This window comes from Microcaecilia unicolor, chromosome 3, assembly GCF_901765095.1.
Source record: "Microcaecilia unicolor chromosome 3, aMicUni1.1, whole genome shotgun sequence".
Lineage (NCBI taxonomy): Eukaryota > Metazoa > Chordata > Amphibia > Gymnophiona > Siphonopidae > Microcaecilia > Microcaecilia unicolor.
Window position 1 is genome coordinate 278,258,330 of NC_044033.1, and position 27,082 is coordinate 278,285,411.

Sequence of the window (27,082 nt, forward strand, 5' to 3'; positions counted from 1 at the left end):
ATGGCGCTAACAGCCTCTAGTGCCTGCGTTTGCTTCTGATCATCGGCAGAAGGTGAATTAACTGGTGACCACAGACCCTCAGTAAAGGCAGAACTAAATCCAAAAAAGAGGGTAGCCTCATGCACTCTGACCTCCCAAAGATTTCAGCTAACTGGAATTAGCCTATAGGAAATAAAGGAATTCCAAGTGTCGGGGGTATATGAAAAATGTCAGCTGAGCATCTGTGTGGCACAAACTTGAATGAAATGGGGTGAATAGTCTAGACATGGTCCAGATTGTAGTCTTGAAAGTCCAGCTTCCTATAGGCTTAAAGCAAACTGCTGTCCTGTCAACTGAATTATAATAAAACCAGGTGTCATACTTTACACTTTGTGGTGCAATTTCAGCATTCTCAAGAATAAAATGATCAATTCTGAAATGGAGGCAAGTAGAAGGCTGGTATATTTAAATCAGAAAAATATAGGATTAATTTTTAATTGTGGTGGGATCCCCTGTGAAGCCACAAATTGCTAGTGTTGTAGAGGATAAGCTTGCAGTACATGTTATATGCTGGTAGTTCAGTGCTAACTGCTGTGCCATCCTTTAAAGCTGCTCCATGCTGACTGGCACTGAACTGTTATTTCAGTACTGCTGTTGCTGTAATAGCACAAGAGCTGCTAGTCATATGAGAAAGGGATGCAGAAGGAGGATAATGGGTTGAGATTAGAGATCCCAACGAGAGGACTCGGGGTATAAAAGAGTATTAATTAAGTCTAGCATTTTGTAGATGTTTCATCCAGCATTCCTAAAAGACTACTAAAAATGACAGAGGATTGTGCCACTGAGTGTGAGGACTGCTAAAACATAATCTTTCTGGTGGTCACCACTGTATGTGAATTGAGGAGGATTTCTTGTAAAGAAAGACTTGGGTCATTTCTATCTACTTGTAGAAAAAGGGCTCTAATTGATTTTGGTTTTCTCTTGAAGGCATAGAGTCACATAGTAAATCAGGTATGATCTGGCTACCCCATGAAGAGCAGTGAATACTATTCTAGCTTCCTCATCCCCCTTGGCCACCACAAGGAAAGCGAAAACTGAGCAGTTATGAAATCACAAAGGGGATGATAAATTATAACCCAGATGTGGTTATCCTTAGCTTACCTTTCAAAAAGAGATCACAGGCCCAGGCCCTACCCCGTCATGGTTTTCCTGATATGCACAATGAGTATCATATGATCGATTTGCATGTTTAATATGGATATCCTGAAAATGAGACTGCTCAGGGCAGTAGTATACAACCCAGTCCTTGGGAAAGACTTGGAGAGTTGCATGCACTGCCTTCACTGTATTTATTTATTGGACTTGATGTCCCACCTTATATAAAGCAGTTAACAAACTCATAATGTAATAAAACGTGCATATTTATTAATGATATCCTGAAAACCAGGCAGGCTGTGTGTGCTTCACAGTCTGAGTTAAGAATTCCTGGCCTATGGGTTATTCCAGCACTTGATTATTTCATTTCATTTTAGTTCTTATACTCCACATTATCCAAAGTAAGTTTGGGTCAATGTGGCTTACAGTGAATAGGTAAGTTTACATAAAACATAAAAACAAGAGCTAACAGTGTGGCTAGGGTAGATATATGGAGTGAATGGATTATATAGTGAATGGTGACTGCCATGACAGAACAATGTTAGCCACATTGAGCCTGCAAATTGGTGGGAAAATGTGGGATACAAATACAACAAATAAATAAATATAGGGTCCTAACTAGATTGTGTAAAACAATAGATAACCAATATAGCTGGAATTGGTACATGGAGTATATGGGATGTATGACACAAAGGGTAATAGATCAAACTAGGCTAGGTGCATGAAGCAGTAGGTTGTAGTGTAGCTAGTGTATCAACTTTGGCAACTCAGCATTAACGCAACAAGGCAACAGTGTGACAATGATAACGTAGTAACCTATAGATATGAACATAGAGAAACATTAAGAACTGTTAATACTACTCTAGATCTATCCAATATTTGTTACACCTCCCTGTATTAAATAGTCTGATACATTCTTTAGTGATTAGCCAGTTGAATTACTGCAATTCCTTATACATGGGCCTTCAGATCAAAGACTACCAGAGGCTACATATAGTACAAAATATGGCAATCAAAATCATTAACAGTCTCAAAAAATATGACTGTGTGACACTGTATCTTAAAAATGCCCACTCTACCAATTTCACACGGAATCACCTATAAGATACTGCTAGTATTCAAGATTCGCACCCTGGAAGAGCCAGCCTATCTTTCACGTTATATTGTTCCTTATTTCCCCTCACAGACTCTCAAATCAGTGCATCAAAACAGTCTCAAATGTGCCAGCCTACAGGGAAATCATTCACGAGCACAGTAGACACTCCATACACTCCATATTCTCAGTACAGGGTTCTGAAGTTTGGAACTCCTTACCACACCACTTGCAATAACATTCATCTCTAGCCCAATGTAAAGGTTGCCCTCAAAACTTTCTTCTTTCAAGATGCTTAGTCCTAAACTCTACTGCTCGTAAAAACTTTCTTGTTTCAAAATGCTTGGCAGTGGGTGGAAGGTGACGTCACCGACAAAGAGGAGGCATAAACGGTTAGCTCCAGCTCACCGCAATAAAAATAGCGTGAGTTCTCCCCGCGGAGCGTGTCCTCCCAGGCGATTTTGATCCAGGGACACACTTCGGAATCGGTGGCGCTCAGGGAAACGATAAATATGCAGCCGGAACTAGCCAATACGGCTTTAAAAGCGGAAAGAACGGGCTAACCGCATGGCGGGCCTGGAAACTCAACCCGAACAGGCTGGCAAACACCTAGATGGAGATTTGCAGCAGAGCCCCTGTCTCTTTGGAGAAGACCCCAGGTCGAACAGCAGCGGACCCGCTCGGGAGCTAAAAGAATGGTTACTAGAAATTCGAAGCAGATTGTAAAGGCGGTTCGAGCGGAGCTTGAAACGTTAGGCTCCGACCTCCGCGGTGAGATCAGAGAGCTGGGGAATCGGATGGAAGAGATGGAGTCCCGGGTGGAGGAGCACGCGGAGGAACTTGGATCGCTAGAACCGTGCCGCTTATGGAAGTCCGAACGGGCCAGCACAGTGACTGACAAAAATGGAAGACTTAGAAAACAGAAGTCGGATGGCATAATTTGCGATTCCGGGGTGTGCCCGAAACCCCGAAATATTCGGACAATGAGGCAGTAGTGCAACAGGTGGTGTGTGCTATACTGAAAGAGACGGGCAGCCCAGTGGAAGCATCTGCAGTAGTGATCCAGCGCGCTCACAGAACGCTGGGCCCAGCCCGGAATAATCTACCTAAAGACATTATAGCATGCTTTCAGGATTACAAATTAAAAGAGAAAGTGTTCCAGGCGGCCAGAAGTCTACAAAGTGTTAAATGGGACACACACCAGGTGGAAATTTATCAGGACCTGGCATTGGCCACTTTAAAACGACGTGCGGAGCTGAAGCCCATAACAAGAAAGCTGCAGGAGTTGGGAATTCGTTACCGCTGGAAACATCCTTTTACACTAGCATTCTACAAGGAAGGCCGCATGCACCAAGCAAGATCCCTGGCGGAAGCTAGAATACTTCTTCCAGAAATACAACAAGAGCCTCCGCCGGAAACTCCGGGGAAAACAAGGCGTGATAGAGCCTCAGCATCCCACTCGAAATGGCAGCGAGTAGACAAGGGACAGAAGAGATTGCAACGCCAGCAGTCGGCTGGCCACCTTACATGACTGTGGGTAAGGGGGGGCACAAATGCTGTGTTAATATGTGTGGGGTCTTGACCCAATGAAAATTCAGAATGTAAAGCTCGTAAGAGTATTTGGTTCCGGTTGGTAAAAAGTTTTGTTGACAGATAGCGGGAGAACAGTTGTTAGGTTGTTTAGTAGCATTAAGAGGGTGAGTGAAGAGGTGAGGTACTTCCTCTAAGAGATACTCTTTCATATATGAGAGAGGATCTACATGAACATTGGGGGAGGGGGGGTGACAGGGAGGGAGGACAGGGTGAGGGAGGGAGGAGGGGGAGAAGATGGAAGAGGGGAACGATACAAGGAAAGGACAAGGTGGGAGAAGATACTTGGGCTGTGCTTGGGTGCCCGTGGGGAAGTGATAAACTGCAAAGATATAACACTAGCGATCCTGAATGTCAGAGGCCTAAATGTGCCATTGAACGACAACTCCTATTTCGGGAGTTGATCCGTTTAAAAATAGATATAGCCCTGATTCAGGAGACTCACTTAAAAAAACAACATGAGAGGCCTCGTAGGCATCGCCAATATCCACATGTGTTCTTTGCATCGAACAAATCAGGCACCAAGAGTAGGGGGGTTATGATAGCACTTAACGACTCCCAGCCATGGCAGATTAAAAAGATCAGTAGAGACAAGGAAGGTCGATACCATCTTATTAGTTATTCAGCTGGGAAACACGGACTTACACCATAGTTAATATCTATGCGCCCAATACAGATCATGGGGACTTTTTTCACCGACTAGATCAAATACTATTAGCACAGGGGGAAGGAATTATACTAGTGGGAGGAGATTTTAAGTTACTTCCTAATCCTCATTTGGATAACTCCTCTACATCAATTCAGTATGCTAAGCAGGGACGGGAGCTACTTCACACATTTATAGCTAGGTGGCAGTTGAATGATCTGTGGAGGCAGGCCAACCCAACACAAAGAGATTACAACATGCTTTTCCCAAGTGCATAACTCCTCCTCTCGTATCGATTTTGGCTGGGAGATGCTGTAGCGATGGGCAGGGGTTAAGATCAACACATAGAGCCACGAACTTGGTCCAGATCATAGCCCAGTCACCCTCGTTTTGCAAGGGCAGGAGGGAAAGAGAGAGGCCCCACAGTGGCGCTTGGAGATGCATTGACGGGCTGAGGTGACCCTGTACTCCAACTTGGAGAAAATAATCAAAGATATATCCAATTTAATGATAATGGGGAAGTGACTCCAGGGGTGCTTTGGGAGAGCTTTAAGGCGGTGATGAGAGGCCAATTTATTTGCCTTGAAAGCACATGTTGAGACGGGAAAGATTCCAAGTGGAAGAATCAAGGCGCAATCAATTGGCGCAGGTGGAGAGATTAATCAGTAGACAGGGTAAGGGAGGTCCAGCGCGAACTCTGTTAGACCAAGCGCATAAATTAAGGCAGGAGATTAGAGAGCTTCAACTGGCATATTTATCTGAGCAACTGCAAAAGGTGCGTCAGACTCATTTTGAATTTGGCAATAAGACCAGTAAGATACTGGCGCATAAATTAAAACTGCAAGCAAAAAGAGCTCATGTAACCCAGTTGAGGAATGATAGGGGGGAACACATAACAGATTCTCAAGCCATACAAGAAACCTTTAAAGGCTTTTATGAAAAACTCTATACTCCAGATATTAGTCCAGAGGAAGTGGAGATAGAGGCCTTCTTGGATAGGAATATACTCCCCACACTGACGGAGAATGCTAAACTTAAACTTTCTAGACCGTTTGAGTTAGTAGAAGTCCTTCAGGCAATAAAGGACTTAGCACCCAGCAAGGCACCTGGACCTGATGGATTTATGAATAAGTTCTATAAAACTTTTGGATCCCTGGTGGCTCCCCTGCTGTTAAGGGTGTTTAATGATCTGGGGGAACAAAGATCTCTTCCGGAGACTGGCATCCAGGCGAATATCATAGTTATCCCCAAACCAGGCAAGGACCCACAGATGTGCGGCTCTTATAGGCCAATCTCTCTTTGGGGGTGGACTATAAGATCTTTACTGCAATTCTAGCATCCCGTCTCCAGCAATATCTACCACAATTAGTTCATGAAGATCAAGCGGGGTTCGTGCGGGCTCGACAAACATTTGATAATATTCGCAGAGCGCTTCACCTTATTCAAAATGCACAAATAAGGCAACAACCATTATGTATCCTTTCTCTAGATGCAGAAAAGGCGTTTGACAGGGTGCATTGGCCATTCTTGTTTGCAACCCTGAAGAGGGTAGGTATCCCGGAAGGGTTCATGCATTGGATACATCTATTATATCGAGCGCCCATGGCCTCGGTGAGGGTTAATGGGAGCCAGTCCACACCGTTTTTGCTAAGGAGAGGGACGCGACAGGGATGTGCCTTATCGCCACTCCTATTCGCATTGGTCGTGGAGCCCTTGGCGGCTTACATTAGATCACATCCTGACATACACGGGTTTGAGAATGGGAACCATTGAAACACGGGTGCTATTATTTGCGGATGATATTTCCCTTACGTTACAGACCCTGGTACGTCATTCCCAGTTATAGGGGCGGCACTGCGGGACTTTGGATGGGTGGCCGGATTTAAGGTCAATATGGAGAAATCTGAGGTGCTGAATATCTCCATACCATGAATCAGTGGCACGATTACGGGCCACTTTTCCCTTTAAATGGGCCTCCAGAAGTATTAAATACTTAGGGGTGAATATCACAAAGAGATTTGAGGACCTATATGCAGCCAATTTCCCTGCAAAGGTACGGGAATTATTTTTAGAAATGGAGAGATGGGAGGGCTTAACAATTTCGTGGATGGGTAGGATAAATGCGATTAAAATGATCTTATTGCCGAAGATGCTATACCTGTTTATGGCACTTCCCATTTCTATACCTGACAAGTTTCTTAAGGGGTTGCAACGTAGAGTATTCTCCTTCATTTGGAAAAGAAAACCACCACGGGTGCGAAGGTCGGTGATGCATCAGCCAAGGGTACATGGGGGTATGGGAGTGCCCTCATTCCTGCTCTATTACCAGGCGGCTCACCTTCGCATACTAGCAGAGTGGATGCAGAGTAATGGGAAGGCTTGGAAGGCTATGGAGCAGACCTGGTGTGTCTCGCACCCCTTGCGAGTTATCCCTTGGCTATCTGACCGAGAGATCAAAGACATAATAAAAAAAGAAATACCACCGATTATTAGATGGCCGCTCATAACTTGGAGTAATGTACGCAATAGATTTTTTCGAGGACGCACATATTTTTTGCACACCGCAATATGCCATGCACCAGGATTCATACCGGGATCTTTGGATTCACGATACAGAAGCTGGGGAGCGGAGTGGCTTGAGGGAGTTGGGGCAGCTGTGGGAGGAGGGGGAAATATTAACATTTACAGACATACAAGAGGAATACGGGATCCCAATGTCTAATGCATTTCAATATAGCCAACTAAGGGAGTACATTATGAGGAGAGCAAAGGAGAAGCTGAGTCTGGAGGAAACACAATTAGAGAAGGCTAGGCCGGAGGGGGAGGCAGAGGGGGAATCTCCAGACTATATAAAGCACTCTTATTGCAAACACAGCCAATTCTACATTACACATATAAGTGGGAGAAAATACTGGGGACCTCTTATGAATATCCAGTGTGGGAAAAAGTGTTTGTTTCGTTGCTTAAGGTGTCAATTCTAATGCTCTTGTAGAAAATGGTTATAAAATATTGTATGGTTGGGTACTATACACCACAGAGACTAGCTAGAATGTTTAAAGGGAGGTCGGCTCTCTGTTGGCGTCAATGTGAAATGATAGGAGATATGGCTCATATATGGTGGGCCTGCCCTCACGCTCAGCAGTACTGGACAAGAGTGGTGAGGTTGATTGCAAGTATAACGAAATCAAACTTTCCTATGACTATGGACTTTTGCTTGTTGCATATGCGACCCAGGGGTCCAGAAATATACATACCAACTGGCCACTCAGATATTGGTGGCTGGCAGATTGGTGCTAGCAGCGGCATGGAAACAACAAACTCTACCAGGACTTAAGACTATTATAAGGAATATGGACTATATTTGCTTGAGTCTAAGTTGACGGCGATGCGACAGGGTCGCCTGGTAACATATCATCGAATATGGGACCCATATACTGAATGGTTGGCGCAGCCGGACCCTGCCTTGCCAATTAATTAATAGGAAGGGGGGGAGGGAGGGTGGGGGAGGGGGCATGGGATGAATAGGGGGGATTATAGAATATTAGGAACAAAACAAAATTTATGTTGATATTGAAGAGTGAAATGGAGACACTGTTTGTTCATAAGTTTATTATGTGCGATTTGTGTATGTTCAATAAATATAAATAAACATTAAAAAAAAACCAAAATGCTTGCAGTGAACTGTAACTTCACTCGCTGGTGACCAGGCAGAGCTGGTTGCAGAGTTTTGGCATACAAGAACACTAGCCTTTTGTGTCTCCCCCCCCCCCCCCACCCCCCAATACTATCAAAAATTGTAGTTACATCCTCTTCCCTATCGTACATTGTCAAGTTTTGATTGCCTTGTCTTCCCCAGCTTTTAGGCTGTAAACCGCCCAGATGATATATACTGTTGGGTGGGATAGAAAATTTTAATAGAGCTTGAGAATAATATATGGTGCTTTACAGAATTTTTATTTGGCAATGATATTAAGTGTTCCCTTCTTGTAAACATGAATAGTGCCGTTTGGCACTGTTTCATGCGTTAGTTGCTGAATACGTTACGGCTAATAATTTTGTGTTTTTATATTACTCTATGAGCAGTTTATATTTTATTAAAGATTTAATATACTACCCAAACTAACTGGCTGATCTGGGCAGTTTACAAAAATAAAACAAAGTATGAAAGGAACTACAGTACGAGACAAGAAAGGAACACAGCACTCATACAGTACAATTAGAGTCATAATAGTAGATAAAGAAGGATAGAACAAGAGAAAGGGAATTAGGAGAAGGGAGTGAAGGGCCAAGAAGAAGGAGAAAGGGGGAGGAAGGAAGCCAGTGAGAACAATGCAATGCATCCTACATTAATCGGCTGTATTAAAACCTTGATGATAGAGCCAGGTTTTGATTGCAGACTTGAAACTTTTGAAGGATAGTTTAGCCTGAATAGAAAGAGGAAGGGTGTTCCAGAAGAAGCGGTGAGGGTGAAGAAAAAGGCATTATGATATTTGAATTCAAGTTGGGCGAAGTTTGGACCAGGGAGTACCAAACAGTAGTCACTCACTGGTAGAACGGAGAAGGCAAGCCAGAGAGTAGGGTATAGTCAGAGATACCAAATTGGGAAGTCCTAACCCAAAGGCCTTAAAAGTGAGTGTAAGAAAGTAGTTTCTTCTATCTCTCAAAGTGATTACAATCATTGTAAGAAGTTCTGTTACTCCTGCTGCCATAGAGATTAAGTAGATGGATATTCCTAGAGATGTTTTCCTGTGTGGGCCATGTTTTTTAATTGAATTTTTTACCTTGATAATTGTGGGATATTTTCTGAATATTCGAATTTTAGAAACATGTCAGTTTGGTATATGGCGCTGCTGTTGGTGGGGACCTGAGAGATTAGTGATTACTGATCTAGTTTGTTTTTGTTTTTTTAGGATAAGATTTAATATCTGTTCAGATTCATGTTCTGATTTGTGATTTTATGTCTTAAGAATTTTCATAATTTCTGATTGATTTGTTATGTAATTTTGTTGATTATTTTGTGAAGCAGTGAATAAAGCGCTGAATCAAAAATCAGAATGAATAAAAGTTATGCTAGTGGGGTAAGTTAACCTTGATGTGAAAGTGAGGATGAGGGGTTTAGTAGTATTGAATATCTTAATAGTCATTATGTAGTCTTGCATGAAGTATAATGCAATGCGATTCAACAGGCCATAATAGCAAGTATAATGGGTTTACAGAGAAGGGAATAGTTTGTTTTAACTGGTATGAAAACATTATGATCCATGAGATCCTCTTATAATAAATAGATTTTTGGAAAATATTCACTATGATTACAAAATTGAACTTTGCAATTAATTTTCAAGTATCTTCTCACTTTTTTTTTTTTCATTCTGTATACTAAAAGATGTTCCTGCAGTTACACTTGGTGCACTCAAGGTGGGATCTCTATCATTTTTCTGTATTTCTATCACTCATGTGTCTGATTATTTCTGCTGTTTGGCTCATTACCAGGTTAATTTTATGTAGTGACTTATGCAGCAGTAAACGGCAACTTTACTCCAGGGGGAATTCTGCGCAAACATTTTGATAATTCTGCATTGATTATAGAGTGTGTTTTTTGTTTGTTTGTTTTTGCACAGGATTTCCACATCCTAAGGCCTGAAAGTCCCTCCTGCTTTCTCCCCCATTCCATCTCTCACTGCAACTGCAGTTTTCTACCTTCCAGCAAAACACCTAATTCTGCCCCACAGTCTTCTCTGGCATGCAGCCCCCTTCTCTTTCTTCCTCTCCTGAGGCACACACGCTTACCTCTCATTCTTGCTCCCCCACTGTCTCTATGGCACACCCTCAAGCTTGATCTCTCCCTCTACCAGTGCCACGCTGTCAGCTGTCTCTGCCCAACTCTCATCTCCCTGGTATACTCTCATCTTTCTCAAGCCCTTTCTTTTTTTTTCTTGCTTCCCGCTCCCCACCCAATCCCTATGGTGCACACTTGGCTTTTGCTGCCCCCCTCCCAAATCCTCATGGCCCACTCATCTTTCACTGCCTCCCCTTACCTCAGAGCAAGCTATTGCTCTCCCCTCTGCCACCATCTCCAATGCACACTGTCACCTTGCTGTGCACCACCATTCCCGGTGCACACTTTCACCCTGTTCTGCTGCACTTTCCCACTCTCCCCATGGCTCGTTTCCTTGTTTGCTCTGCCACACCCCCCCCCCCCCTTCCATGGCACTCTCACCTTGTTCTTGGGTCACCTTCTTCCTCTTTTCTCCTGGCACATAAGCTTCTTTCTCTCTCTCTCCCGCAGCAGGACCGCTGCACATTTGGTCTTTATCCTCTGCCGGCGTACACTGTGAGGCTTTAGGGAGGCCTGCGTGGTTCACCTAAACAGTCAGGTCTAAGCCAGCAGAGAAGGAAGTGACCTGATGTATAAGGGTTCACTTCTCCTCCTGCCACTTGATCTCAGTGTGGGAGGGGGGAGAGATACCCAATGCTGGCGTCACAGAATCCTGCACATTCAGGGTTGGTGGGGAATTCTGCTTTGTGCAGAATTCCACAGGAGTACCACTTGTATTAGCTAGGGAGCTACAGTTGTTTTGAAATGAAATTTCATTGCATTTCTTATTTACGTTGCCCCAAAATAAAAACAAAACGAAATGATAAATCCTGCAAATGTCATGGGAAACTAAGCAGTGGAAATGGGTTTGTCCTGCATAACCCCTAGTATTGACCTTTAGCATCTCTTACATTGTCTTGTTGGTTAATCTGTTAAATGGCCTAATACCTTACTTGACATTGGGTACCGATAGCAAGTCCTGGGACTGATGTGTATCAGATGCGACACCGAGGACATGAGTGAATTAAAATTTGTCCTCGGCACCGAGGGACACCAATGCCAAGATAGCCAATAGAGTGGATACCCCAGAGGGCGTAGAAACCATAAGGAGAGATCTCCAAAAAGAAGAATGGTCAAAGGTCTGGCATTTAAAATACACCAAGAAATGCACAGTGATGCACTTGGGGTGCAGAAATCCAAAGGAGATTGATAAGTACAGCTCAGGAGAGGGACCTTGGGGTGATGGGGTCTGAGGATCTCAAGGTGACAAAACAATACAACAAGATGGTGGCCATGGCCAGAAGGATGCTAGGCTGCATAGAGAGGGGTATGACTAACAGAAGAAAGGTGTTGATGCCCCTGTACAAGTCATTGTTGAGACCCCACTTGGAGTATTGCGTTCAGTTTTGGAGACCGTATTTTACTAAGGACGTAAAAAGATTTGAAGCGGTTCAGAGAAAAGCAATGAAAATGGTATGTGATTTCTGTGGAAGACATATGAGGAGAGACTTGAGGACCTGAATATGTTTACCCTGGAGGAAAGGAGAGACAGGGGTGATATGATAAAGACATTCAAATATTTGAAAGATTAATTTACAAACAAAACCCTTTCCAGAGACAGGAAGGTGGTAGAACTAGAGGACATGAAGTGAGGTTGTGTGGGAGCTGACAGGAATAATATCAGGAAGTACTTTTTTTTTTTTTCAGGAGAGGGTAGTAGATACCTGGAATGTCTTCCTGCGGGAGGTGGTGGAGATGAAAATGGTAACAGAATTCAAAAATGCATGGGATTAACATGAAAGAATCCTGTATAGAATGCATGGAACCAATCAAGATTAGCAGTAATGAGATGGCAACACCAGTAATTGGGAAGCAAAGTGTCCTGATTATGGTTGGACAGGTTCAGCTTCAGTAACTGGAGAACAAGGCCAGTGCTGGGCACACTTCTAAAGTCTGTTCTCTGAAAATGGCAAGAACATAAGAATAACCTTCAAAATGATTGGACTATAACAGGGATTTAAAGTATTACATACCCAACAGAGAACCCCCCCCCCCCCTTTTTTGTGAGTACTAGTACCTATATCAGTCAAGCTTTTTTTGTGTTTTTATTATTATTTGTTTATTTATTTAAAAATGGAGGAAAAAGCCTCAACAGACTCCATTTGGGCTAAAAATGCCTCCACTGTGTATGAGTTCTCACTTTCATCATTGGCTAAAAAACCTCCTTCATGTTCATAAAGTATACGAAGTCCACATCTTCTCTTAAAGAAATATAGTTACTTAGCTGTGAAAAAATACTTAAACACTCCTGCAGCTGTCTCACGTTGAAGAAAAATGGATCTTTACGTTGAAGACACTAGAACCTGCTGGCCTGAACTCCAAGATTGAATGGTGTCACTTCTATTGAAAGTAATGTATAGAAATTCTGTTACCTAATTGGTGCATTGAGTCTTTGGTGTCTGATGTCACCTTTTATAAAGGGTGCCATTTTTTGAAATTGTAGAGTCATCAGAAGAACAGCTGCTGGTGTGGAATTTGGATGTGAGTACCTGCTGTATATTTAAATATTATATTTTTGATAAACTCTTACTCTTCTATTTGTTCTTTTACAGTTTTTGCTCCACGGACCATACTTCCCAATGACTTGTTTTTGTGCCTTTATCCATTGGACTTTTTTTTTTGTTTCAGAAATGGCCCTAAAAGATAGATTCACTGAGTACAAAATGTCTAGCAAATGGCCATTTTTGAAACAAAAAATTGGACCTTTTTCTGGTTTTAAAATGACCATGTTTGCTACAGGACTTTTGAACATTTTTTTGTAAAATGTTCAAAATCATTATTAAACCTCATATATTGAAAATGTATTAGCATGCTTATCAATAAAAAGTGAGTCTCCCAATATAAACGGACTAAAGACTTATTAAACAAGCAGTTGAAAGTTTGTCACCCTCAGTAGAAGAATTTTAACTGCTCATTATATAACCTCAGTCCTGATGAGTCCGTGGGCCTCCCTAAAGTTGATTAACATTAAAAAAGGAGTGTCCCAACAGTTACTTGAGGCTTTTCCTCCGTTAAGAACATATCACGTTAATATCCGTAGATATTTCATTTTTTGATTGGTTGTTAAACAGAAGTGATATTCTACAAGCTTCATTACGATATTTAGATATAATTGTTTGAACCAGAGTGTTCTATTATAGACTTCAGTATGGGACCTAAGCGATCAGTCAATTCAAATGTGACTTAGAACTATTCCCTATATCGTCAGAGGTCCATACAGATTTAATACTGAACAGTTTCTACATTTATTGTCTATTGACTTTAACTTTTATGGGTATTTGAACTTGTAGTTCAGTAAAGCAATACTTAGCTTATCAGCAATAGTGTCGGCTGCAGAGGGTTTTTCAATCCAATCAATAAAAGTGTGCGTAGAAGTTGGATTTGTGCATACTTTGGCCCAATGTAATAAACTTCAGTCATCTCAGTATCGTGGTTTACCTCCAGTTTAGTGCTGATTTTATTTGCTATGATTACTTTTTTAACTTTATTTATAGCACATTAACTGAGGAGTCAGCATTTCAACATAACTAGGACAAAAGGGTATCAAAACATTGCAACCAGTTCCCAGGGGTTTGTGCTGGGACCACTGCTTTTCAACATGTTATAAATGATCTAGAGATGGGAATAACTAGTGAGATAATTACGTTTGCTGATAACACAGTTATTCAAAGTTGTTAAGTCACATGAGGAATGTGAAAAATTGCAAGAGGACCTTACGAGACTGGGCATCCAAATGGCAGATGACATTTAATGTGAGTAAGTGCAAAGTAATACATATGGGAAAGAGGATGCCAAACTATAGCTACATAATGCAAGGTTCTACATTAGGAGTCACTGCCCAGGAAAAGGATCTAGGTGTCGTTGATGATAAACTGGTGAACATGATAATAATGGGTGATTTCAATTACCCCAATATTGACTAAATAAATGATTGTTAGAGAGGTAAAATTCCTTGATGGAATCAAGGACTGCTTTATGGAGCAGCTGGTTCAGGAGCCAACAAGAGGAAGAACAATTCTAGACCTAGTCCTTAGTGGAGCGAATGATCTGGTGCAGGAGGTAATGGTGCTAGGGCCTCTTGATAACAGTGATTATAACATGATCAGATTTGATATAGAGGGACATTTTTGATATGATGTCCAAGTCCAACTTTAGATGTTTTATAAAAATGGCCAGAAATCAAAGCACATAAAAACATTTATAGACATTTTTGCACATTCCAAAATACGGAAAATGGATGTATAGAAATGGAATGTCCAACATATAGCACAAAAAAAGTCTTATTTCAATCTGAGATCATAGAATGTCCAACGTGGAAATGGCCCCACTTGCAATGTAAGACAGGCGCAGTCACTGCAGAACGTCCTCTCCACGTGCAAAGTGTCCATATAAGGCTGTGCACATGGAAGAATGTTCATTCCCAAAGCAAAATAGCTATGAGGAGGGAGCCAAATTATAGTTTGCTTGAAAATGAGCTCCTAGTCAGCCTCTGCCTAAGGCACAAAAGGTGCCTCTTCAAGGTGCATCTCCACCTGTCCCCCAGGAACATGTCCATAAGGGCCTGGACTTTTATTAGAGATACCCTGCCAAGAAGTGTTTGGCAATGGCAGCCCCCCCTACCAGCATTTAACTCATGGCACACAGAGTAGTAAGGGTTCCCTTCCAGTTAGTGAGTTCAGTATATAGAGAGAACAATTTCAAGCAAAAAGAATCATTGGAGCCTGTGCTGGCTTTAAGATAAAAAGTCCCTTTAATGGACACTTTATTAGTTAACAAGCGTACAGTAAAAGAATAATAAAACTTGCAAGGCAAAATGTCCAAAGGATTAGGGTAAAGAGTTTGCAGCATTGATCATAACACTTTATTAAAGAAGCAGGGAAAGGTCTCCATGGTATAACTTCACTTGCTTTCATCTGCATCATCTTTCATATGTTTAGGAACTACAGAGATGATAAAATACCACTATGTTCTCCCTAGTAGAATGGTGTATCAAGGATGTAAGAGCTCCATTACCAATCCCAGCACTTATTGAATTCCCTCATTATTTATTTATTTTATTGCATTTGTATCCCACATTTTCCCACCTATTTGCAGGCTCAATGTGGCTTACATAGTTTGTTATGGCATAGTCATTACATGATATCAGATATCCTTAGTATTGTATAGAGATTAAGTAAGGGAACAGAGAACGAAGGTGTTAGGATAGTGTGGAAGGTGGACTTTAATAATTGGAAATGTTGGTGTGGTAATGTTGTGCAGGGTATGGGTTCTCTTAATATGCCTTGTTGAAGAGCTGTGTCTTCAAAGATTTGCGGAAGTTAGTTATCTCGTCAGTAGCTTTCAGGGCTGTAGGCAGTGCGTTCCACAGCTGCGTGCTCATGTAAGAGAAGGTGGTGGCGTGTAACAGCTTGTATTTTAGTCCTTTACAGCTGGGGAAGTGCAGGTTGAGAAATTTGCGGGATGATCTTATGGCGTTCCTGGGAGGCAGGTCCACGAGGTTTAGCATGTAGGTTGGGGCGTCTGCGTGGATGATTTTGTGTACAGTCGTACAGATTTTGAACGCAATGCGTTCCTTAAGTGGGAGCCAGTGAAGTTTCTCTCTTAAGGGTTTTGCATTTTCATATTTGGTTTTTCCAAATATGAGTCTGGCAGCAGTATTCTGAGCTGTTTGGAGTTTTTTGATACTCTGTTCTTTGCAGCCAGCGTACAGTGCGTTGCAGTAGTCCAGATGACTTATTACCATTGATTGTACTAAGGTACAGAATATGTATCACGGGAAGAAAGGTTTTACTCTTTTGAGTTTCCACATGGAGTGGAACATCTTTTTCGTTGTGTTCTTCACGTGAGCATCGAGTGTGTGGTTTCGGTCAATGGTAACTCCAAGAATTTTCAGGTTTTGTGCAATGGGGAGAGAGCAGTAAGGTGTGGTTATAGTGGAGTAGTTGTTTTTGCTGTGTTGTGAGGTGAGTGATCAGGGAGATATATATAGTGATAAACACAGGACTGCCCTACTCTGAGGAGGCCGCCAGAGGGCACTCTCCTACAGACAGCATGGGAAATGCCATAATATGGTCCCTAGAGGGAGCACCAAATGGGACATCAGGGTAATGACCTGAAGGGGCCAGTAGAGGGAGCTGCAGCCAAGGCCTGACCAGGGAGTATCTGTAGCAGAGGTTTCCCTTAAGAGAAAAGGGCACACAGAAGGCTCTGGACTCTTCCAGAACTAGGAGGAGCTCAAAAAGGATGTGGTGGGCTATTAGCAGCCCTATATAAACAGTACCTCCCGAGGAGCTGGAGGAGAGGAGATGGGGGACCTGGAATAAATGGAGCCTGAGGTCAGAATGAGAATGTGAAGGAAGAGACCTTCTGGAAGAGAACTACTGGAAAGCAGAGAGAGAAGGTTCCCTCAAAAACCCAGAAGGTACTTACCTGACTGGTGACATATTGTTAATGGCATTGAGGATTATTTGAGATGGACTAACAGCCGTGGGGTAGAGGACAGGACTGTAAAGTTAGAAAGAGTGAAGAACATCCTGTCCAGGGGAGGAGGCTGTTGACACTGAGACCCAGGTCTCCCAAGGTAAATGGGCTCAGTGAATGAACTGGTAATTGAATAATAAGCTGGAAAGAAGTTGTTCCCCCACAAGACTGGCGCCAAGTACTAATAAATGGTATTTGCATTTACCTGACTAATTTGCATATTTCTGGAAGCAGAGAAACCCTGGTTATATTTTTAAGGAGAGTGTCCCAGGGACTCATCTGGAGTACCAAAAAAGGGTAACCAGTTACCAGAGGATGCAGTGGGGAAGAATTTCCAGAATTGGGAGTAATGAAGGACCACCCTCAGTTGAAAGGGGAGTCTAAATATTGAGGCTGGGATTACAGGATGTTATAATTGAGAACTGTTTGAATCCTTCTCAAGAAGCCAAGTGTTAGTGAGGCTGGACAGAGAGTGTGTGAGACAGGACAAGAGCCACTAGAGGGCCTCAGCACATGTGAGAGACACAAGAGAAAATAGTAAAGGAGGAGACAGAGGAGAAAAAAAATAAGTGAGAACTAAGAGAAAAAAAAAAGTAGTGGGACATTTACCTACAAAGTTGCCAGGGCTGTGGGTTTCTCACATAATTGGGCTCCTTTGTGTGAGCCGCTGTGGGAACTTGGGCTGGTTTTTCGCGGCTGCGTTGCGGGTTTGGGCGCTTTTCCGGGGCTTCTATTGGTCCAATTTGGTCCAATAGAAGCCCCGCGGCGGGGTTGATGTCAGGGGGCGTGGTTAATGATGTCAGATGTGACATCAGGGGCGGGGTTAATGATGTCAGATGTGACATTGGGGGCGGGGTTGATGATGTTGGAGGCGGGGTTTGACGTTGGGCGGGTTTAGGGCTGATTTTGGGTAGGGAAAATATTTCCCATCTGGCAACACTGCTTACCTGTTGAGTTCTTGGAGATGTTTAAAGTGAAAAACCTAAAAGATAAGAGACATCTAGTGCTTTGCAAAAATGAATGTGTCTAAATGACTTTAAACAAATAATTTATGTGACATTTATACTTATCTGAAAATGCTCTAGATGCTTCTGGAGACTAAGGTGACTGGTGTTGTGGTCCTGTAATTGAAATATATATGCTAAATTGTTATTTGCAAGTTGGTAACATTTAACTGATGGCTAATTAATATATAACTCAAATAATAAAACCATATTTTCTTTTTAATGTTAAATTCCCTGGTTTGGCGTAGAGTTTATTTTGGGGAAACCAATGCATTTTTTAACATTCCTGCAATATCTTGTTCCACCACCAGGAGGTTTACATTATATCTAAAGTCTGTTTTGAAGGTTTGCACAGACTATTTACTTATTAAAAAAATTCTTTTACGTGCTCTTGTAGCACATGGCTCCTGCCAGTTCTTGAGCATCCCTGCGTCCATAGATTTATTAACCAAGTTTCAGTTCAGTCCATAGCTAAGCATTTTTTGTCTATCTTACAGATGATGTGGCAGGTCATCAGGCAGTGGAGGAGAACAGGGATGAACAAGGTAATTCTTCCATCACCTTAGAGGCTAGTGGTCCTCCTGTAATGGTATCAGTAATTAATATGTTACAAGAAATTATTTATTTTGGGGAAAATAGCTCGAGAGCAACTCGCTACTGTTTATAATTTAAGAGCAAGCGCTGTATTTATAAGTTTTAGGATATTAATTTCTCCACCAATCACCAAAGGTGATAATTGCAATAAATTAAATATATTAAGTATATATATATTCAGAACACAAAGAGACCATATTTTTAGCTTCAAAAAGATTGATTTAATATACAATTGCACACGAGAGGTAGGTTTTAAGAGGATCTTAGAACAGATAATCTGTGCATAAAATAGAACAAAGTAGCAGGTAGGTTAACTTACAAGTCCTTGTTACAAGCATGCTGTGGTCCAGCTGATTGATGAGCACATGTTTCAGGAGCAAGGCATCAGCAGACCCCAAAGAGAGCAGCAGGTCCCAAGAGGAGGCAGGTTTCAAGAGAAGCAGGTTCCAAGAGAGCGAGCTGGGCTGTTTCCAGGCCTTTTATAATGTTAGCAGAGAAGCATGGTGTGTGCATGTTTTGCAAGGCATTATGGTTAATGTAGTCTGTTCACATGACCACATTATAAGTCCTTCCTTTCTGCACATGTCTGAAAGCTGATGGGAGGGGCAGGTATACCTTTGACAAGCAAATGTCCTGTTTATGGTTTCCCCTCTGAAGTCTTTGTCTTCAATGGGCTCTTCACAACCTTCCCACCTGTCTGTCTCCTTGCATCCTCTGGTTAGGTCCAATCTTTGTTGTGTTGATCAGAGGAATAGAGTCAATTTAAAACTTTAAAGCAGTCTTAAGTCTTTTGTTTAAGGAATGAGAAAAAGCAAGGTGAGGTCCCTGCCACTGCAGTACTTTTGTCTTGTAAATATTCCCCAAAGGGAGAGGGGAGAGGGCTTTTGGAATGAAAGCCAGTTCTGCTGCATTGTATTTTTAAGAGCTGCACAAATATATTGGTGTATATATAATCCAGCAAATATGCTACATATTTCAGTAATAAACTGATACCATTACACTCCGAGAACATCAGTGCAACACCTTGATGGGCCAAGCTAGGGACGATTGGCACCTGCAGGCCCTGCAGAGTTGCTTGAAGATGAGGACCACCGTTTTGAAGACAGCAATGAGGGCATATCAGTGGCCCATGAGCCCAAGGCAATGCCATCAGCTGAGAAGAAGGAGGAAGAAAGGAGGATATTGCGGGGGAGCCATCAGAGGACATTTTCCATCAACCTGAGGAGCTCATAGATGCAAGAGGATAATATAATATCAGAACCATCTAGCCCCATTCCTCAAAATGATACCCTGCTCAGGGCAGAGGTAAGTGGCCTGCATGAGGACATTCAGAATCTGTGAGCCACTGTAGAGGAGGGAATGGATGGGCTGTGCCTAGAACTGTGAGTCAAAAGTGGTGAGCTCCAGACCATGAATAATATCCTGGCATCCTTGCTCCCTGTCTAATTTCATGCCATACAACACTAACTATACCCTTGTCTGACAACTCTGCCTGTGCATTCTCCTAACGTTCACCTTGCCCCACCCCAGAATCTTCCCTGAGTGGTATGTTACCAATGTTTGGTTTTCCTCAACTTTCTGGGGAAGCCAGGAGTGACCTAGAGGTGAGGCAAGGTGGACAAAGACCTTCTGGTCAGCTCTCTAAACCAGAACAGCCTTTATGCTGCAGCATTCACCTGCAGCCAGCGCCTCTAAAGCCTGGATATGACAAGAGGAAAGAACTAGGGATTGGGAGGGGTTTAGAGAAATGTTTACAGGTCACAGGGAGGATCGAGGAATTAGGGCACAAAAGATACATGTACACAGTGATGCACATGGGGGAGGTGTGGGGACAAATCACATTTACCAGACCTCGGGAGAGCCCGGCAAAGAGTAAGAAGTATAAACAAACAAATAATGGTAAGTTAGCACTCTGAGGATTAGAACACAACTTCCCACTTGCAATCCAGTCCATGAAACAGTCCTAAAGTATAAATACTAAGAGGAACAGACACAAGGCTCAGATGTTATCATAAAAATAGAAAAGCTGTTTATTAGACAACACTGGCAGCAACAGAAAATGCATTCAGAGACAGTTGATTAGGGGAAATGGGACTTGATATACCGCCTTTCTGAGGTTTTTGCAACTACATTCAAAGCAGTTTACATATATTCAGGTACTTATTTTGTACCAGGGGCAATGGAGGGTTAAGTGACTTGCCCAGAGTCACAAGGAGCTGCAGTGGGAATCGAACTCAGTTCCCCAGGATCAAAGTCCACTGCACTAACCACTAGATTATGCAAAATCACCCAATACAATGGTAAAATATTTTAAGTACCTGTCAAGGGAGTTAAGGATAATGCATACTATTACCTAATCCTGAAGTTATTAAGATACTTAACCCTCAAGAACTACCAGGCACTGAGGAGCAATTGAACCTGAGGTGATAACACTCACAAAGTCTGGATACGCAGTAGTCAGGAACTGATGATGGTCCACGATCAGGAACTCAGGCAGCAGGTAAACTCTTCCCAGCCAAGCAAGAGCAAGCAAGCAAGTGATGCCACAGATTAAAGAGCCTTCATCCTGTGGCTGGCTTGGAACCAGCTGTTAGCAGCTATCACGGGCTGCATCAGATAAGAACTAGCTGATAATAGCTTCAAGGTATGGGATTTTATACCCTCTCCTCGAGTCCTGGTGCCAGGCTGTCTAGAACAAAGATGTCATGGTGGTTTCCAGTGTTGTCTTTGGGCTAAAGAACCCAGTTGTCATAGATGTTCTCTCCTCGTCCCAAGCACAGTCTTAGAGGCCTATCACAGTACCAAGTCTCTGCATGGGAGCTGACATGGCCTAGGTCTGTAAAGTCCAGTTCACAATGTGGAATAGTGCTTCATGGTAGTGCTTTATGCAGGGCTTCTTTTGTCCCTACAGAGGGAAGGTTTTATTGGGGCGCACATTGGCATTGTTATACACACTATTCGTCTTTTTCTGATGTTCACAGGGGCCTTGTTATAAAATAAGAACATAAGTAGGCATATTAGGTGAGACCAATGGGCCATCTAGCCCAGTATCCTGTTTTCCAAACAGTTGCCAAGCCAGGTCACAACAGACTATGGACTTTTCCTCCAGGAATTTGTCCAAACCTTTTTTAAATCCAGATATGCTAACCGCTGTTACCACATCCTTCAGCAAAGGGTTCCAGATCTTAACTAGTCTTTGAGTGAAAAAATATTTCCTCCTATTTTTTTTTTAAAGTATTAACTTCCTCGAGTGTCCCCTAGTCTTTGTACTTTTGGAACGAGTAAAAAATAAATTTACTTCTACTCATTCTACACCACTCAGGATTTTGTAAATCTCAATCATATCTCCCCTCATTCGTCTTTTTTCCAAGCTGAAGCGCCCTAACCTCTTTAGCCTTTCCTCATACGAGAGGAATTCCATCCCCTTTATCGTTTTGGTCGCTCTTCTTTGAACCTTTTCTAATTCCGCTATTTCTTTTTTGATATACGGCGACCAGAACTGAACGCAATAATCAAGGTGCGGACACACCATGGAGCGATACAAAGGCATTATAGTATTTTCACTCTTATTCACCATCCCTTTCCTAATAATTCTTAGGATCCAGTTTGCTTTTTTGGCTGCCGCTGCACACTGAGCAGAAGATTTCAGTGTATTATCTACAATGACACTCAGATCTTTTTCTTGAGCACTGACCCCTAAGGGCCTTAAGGTTATGATCCTAAATCTACGCTCCCAAATTTATGAACATAATTTATGTCCCTAAATTAGAAGGGAAGGGAAAGGGACTTGATATACTGCCTTTCTGTGGTTTTTGCAACTACATTCAAAGCAGTTTACATAATGTTCACTTATGCACAAGAAATATGTCTGGATGAGTTCATTCCTTACTACCACTGCAAGCTGGTGGATCTGTGGAGGTGTAAAGTCTGTGAGTTGCACAGCCTCCACCCTCTCCCCATCACTGTCTTGATTTGCCAGCATTGGTGCCTCCAGTTCAGGCATCCATTGTTTGATGGTAAGACTGTGGAGCAGTGGCACTGCTAGGACAGAATGTGACCTAGGCAGAAAAAAATTGAGACTGGTCCCCTATAACATCACTGCTCCCAAGGAGGAGGGGACTGGGGAGGGAGGGAGGTAGAGGGATGATGCTCATTTCCCAAAGCTGGCATATTACAATTAATACATTCAGAAAAAAATACTTTTCTTCTTTGTTGTCTGAGCAGTGCTTCGGTCCTGGTGTTTTTCTGTTTTTCTTTTGGGTCTCCTGTCCTTTTAACATTTCTTCTCTGTCCAGAATTTAGTTTTTCTGTGTCCCTATCCGTCCTGTCCTGTATCTCTTCTCTGTATCCTGTTCATCATAACCTTTAACATCACTATCTCTCCCCTTGGATCCGGTATTGCCCCTCCATGTCCCTGTACTTCTGTTCCCTCCAGATCTTAACTAGTCTTTGAGTGAAAAAATATTTCCTCCTATTTTTTTTTTTAAAGTATTAACTTCCTCGAGAGTCCCCTAGTCTTTGTACTTTTGGAACGAGTAAAAAATAAATTTAGTTCTACTCATTCTACACCACTCTGTGTCCCTGTCCTTCCCCATATTCAGATTCTCTATTCCCTTCGTCCTGCACCCCCTATGGTCTGGAATTTCCCTCTCCCTTCTTCTGTTGGTCCAGTATTTATACCATTCTGTCCCCTGGCACAGTCTATCTCTTTGTCTGCGCCCCCTTACCTGCAGAGTGTATAATTATACTACAGCAAGATGCCCACCGGAAGGGTGGAAGGCCAGATTTTAGGACTCAGGCTGTAAAAATACCAGCTAGGTTTAAAAATCTATGACTGGCTGAGCAAGGACTTGCTTTTCCTGTAAGTTAATATGTGTCCCCGCTTGGGATCCATCCACTGGAATAATGATGGGTCAATTTACATACCTTTAACAGCTAAAATAACTAAAGTACTGACTAGGCCAAATATCTGTAAAAAGCAGGTCTGAACCATGAGTTCTGACACAAACAGGTACAACTGTCACTTTAAATCAGATGAACAAAATGGAGTCTATTAGTTTTGTATAGAAGGCTACAGAGGTTATACAGGGTTCTTAAGATGGCGTGAAAAGTATTGCGACACAGACAGATGTGGAACTGTTATCTCAAAGCTTCTCAAAACATGCTGATAAGACTGTGTGGGAAAGTATCATCTCAGAAATTGAGAGCTAGGTATCTCACCATTGACTTAGGTAGAAAGCTGAAATCCAGATCCTCCAGGGTAGCATTTTCTGAAATGCTACCTGTGCCACGCGCAGGGCCCAAGAGACAGGCAGAGCTCCAGAGTCTCAATGCGTGGATGAGACGATGGTGCAGGGAGGAGGGCTTTAGATTTGTTAGGAACTGGGCAACATTCTGGGGAAGGGGGAGCCTATTCCGAAAGGATGGGCTCCATCTTAACCAGAGTGGGACCAGGCTGCTGGCATCGGCGTTTAAGAAGGAGATAGAGCAGCTTTTAAACTAGAAATGGGGGGAAGGCCGACAGTCGCTCAAAAGAGCATGGTTCGGGATAAGGTATCTTTCAAAGATATCACCATAACAGGGAAGATAGAGTATCCTGATAGTGAGGTTGCAAAAGAGATTGTAGTAGATCGGGTATCTTTAAATAACAATAAAAATCAGACAAAAGATTGCCAATTAATACTGTCAAGTACTAAGCATGATGTACTTAGGAACAACAAACATAGTTTGAAATGTCTATATGCGAATGCCAGGAGCCTAAGAAATAAGATGGGGGAGTTAGAATATATTGCACTAAATGAAAAATTAGATATAATAGGCATCTCTGAGACCTGGTGGAAGGAGGATAACCAGTGGGACACTGTCATACCGCGGTACAAATTATATCGTAGTGATAGGGTGAATCGGATTGGTGGAGGGGTAGCATTGTATATTAACGAGAGCCTTGAATCAAATAGATTGAAAATTCTGCAGGAAGCAAAACACTCCTTGGAATCACTGTGGATTGAAATTCCATGTGCAAAGGGGAAAAGGATAGTGATAGGAGTGTACTACCGTCCGCCTGGCCAGGACGAACAGACGGATGCGGAAATGTTAAAGGAAATCAGGGACGCAAACAAACTGGGCAACACAATAATAATGGGGGATTTCAATTACCCGCATATAGACTGGGGTAATGTAACATCTGTACACGCAAGGGACATAAGATTTCTTGATGAAATCAAGGACAGCTTCATGGAACAGCTAGTTCAGGAGCCGACAAGAGAAGGAAAAATACTAGACTTAGTCCTTAGTGGTGCTCATGATCTAGTGCAGGGGGTAACGATACGAGGGCCGCTTGATAACAGTGATCATAATATGATCGGTTTTGATATTGGCATTGAAGGAAGTGAAACTAGGAAATCAAGTACGCTAGCGTTTAACTATAGAAAAGGTGATTACGACAAAATGAGAAAAATGGTGAAAAAAAGACTGAAAGGAGCAGCTCGCAGAGTAAAAAACTTGCATCAGGCGTGGATGCTGTTTAAAAACGCCATCCTGGAGGTTCAGGACAAATATATTCCACGTATTAGAAAAAAGGGAAAAAAGACTAAACGTCAGCCGGCGTGGCTAAACAGTAAGATAAAGGAAATCATTAGAGCCAAAAAACAATCCTTCAGAAAGTGGAGAAGAGAACCAACTGAAAGTAACAGGATAGATCATAAGGAATGCCAAGCCAAATGCAAAGCGGAGATAAGGAGGGCAAAAAAGGACTTTGAGAAGAAATTAGCGTTGGAAGCAAAAATACATAGTAAAAACTTTTTTAGATACATTAAAAGCAGGAAACCGGCCAAAGAGTCGGTTGGGCCGCTGGACGAAAATGGTGTTAAAGGGGCGATCAAGGAGGACAAAGCCGTAGCGGAGAAATTAAACGAATTCTTTGCTTCGGTCTTCACCGAGGAGGATTTGGGGGGGACACCGGTGCCGGAAAGAATATTTGAAGCGGGGGAATCGGAGAAACTAAACAAATTCTCTGTAACCTTGGAGGATGTAATGGGTCAGTTCAGCAAGCTGAAGAGTAGTAAATCACCGGGACCTGATGGTATTCATCCCAGAGTATTAATAGAACTAAAAAATGAACTTGCGGAGCTACTGTTAGAAATATGCAATCTGTCCCTAAAATCGAGTGTAATACCGGAAGACTGGAGGGTAGCCAATGTTACTCCGATTTTTAAGAAGGGTTCCAGAGGAGATCCGGGAAATTATAGACCGGTGAGTCTGACGTCGGTGCCGGGCAAGATGGTGGAGGCTATTATTAAGAATAAAATTGCAGAGCATATACAAAAACATGGACTGATGAGACAAAGTCAGCACGGATTTAGTGAAGGGAAGTCTTGCCTCACCAATCTAATGCATTTTTTTGAGGGGGTAAGCAAACATGTGGACAATGGGAGCCGGTTGATATTGTATATCTGGATTTTCAGAAGGCGTTTGACAAAGTGCCGCACGAAAGACTCCTGAAGAAATTGCAGAGTCATGGAATCGGAGGTAGGGTATTATTATGGATTAAGAACTGGTTGAAAGATAGGAAGCAGAGAGTAGGATTGCGTGGCCAGTATTCTCAGTGGAGGAGGGTAGTTAGTGGGGTCCCGCAGGGGTCTGTGCTGGGTCCGTTGCTTTTTAATGTATTTATAAATGACCTAGAGATGGGAATAACTAGTGAGGTAATTAAATTCGCCGATGACACAAAATTATTCAGGGTCGTCAAGTCGCAGGAGGAATGTGAACGATTACAGGAGGACCTTGCGAGACTGGGAGAATGGGCGTGCAAGTGGCAGATGAAGTTCAATGTTGACAAGTGCAAAGTGATGCATGTGGGTAAGAGGAACCCGAATTATAGCTACGTCTTGCAAGGTTCCGCGTTAGGAGTTACGGATCAAGAAAGGGATCTGGGTGTCGTCGTCGATGATACGCTGAAACCTTCTGCTCAGTGTGCTGCTGCGGCTAGGAAAGCGAATAGAATGTTGGGTGTTATTAAGAAGGGTATGGAGTCCAGGTGTGTGGATGTTATAATGCCGTTGTATCGCTCCATGGTGCGACCGCACCTGGAGTATTGTGTTCAGTACTGGTCTCCGTATCTCAAAAAAGATATAGTAGAATTGGAAAAGGTACAGCGAAGGGCGACGAAAATGATAGTGGGGATGGGACGACTTTCCTATGAAGAGAGGCTGAGAAGGCTAGGGCTTTTCAGCTTGGAGAAGAGACGGCTGAGGGGAGATATGATAGAAGTGTATAAAATAATGAGTGGAATGGATCGGGTGGATGTGAAGCGACTGTTCACGCTATCCAAAAATACTAGGACTAGAGGGCATGAGTTGAAGCTACAGTGTGGTAATTTAAAACGAATCGGAGAAAATTTTTCTTCACCCAACGTGTAATTAGACTCTGGAATTCATTGCCGGAGAACGTGGTACGGGCGGTTAGCTTGACGGAGTTTAAAAAGGGGTTAGATAGATTCCTAAAGGACAAGTCCATAGACCGCTATTAAATGGACTGGAAAAATTCCTCATTTTTAGGTACAACTTGTCTGGAATGTTTTTACGTTTGGGGAGCGTGCCAGGTGCCCTTGACCTGGATTGGCCACTGTCGGTGACAGGATGCTGGGCTAGATGGACCTTTGGTCTTTC

At 42.6% G+C, this 27,082-nt stretch overlaps 1 long non-coding RNA gene across 1 annotated transcript; it reads left to right on the top strand.

The window, feature by feature from the left end:
* Positions 1-26,682, top strand: LOC115465045. Its single transcript, XR_003941308.1, has 3 exons — positions 1-250; positions 11,563-11,565; positions 26,654-26,682. It is a non-coding gene; the product is annotated as an uncharacterized LOC115465045 (long non-coding RNA).
* Positions 26,683-27,082: the final 400 nt, after the last annotated feature.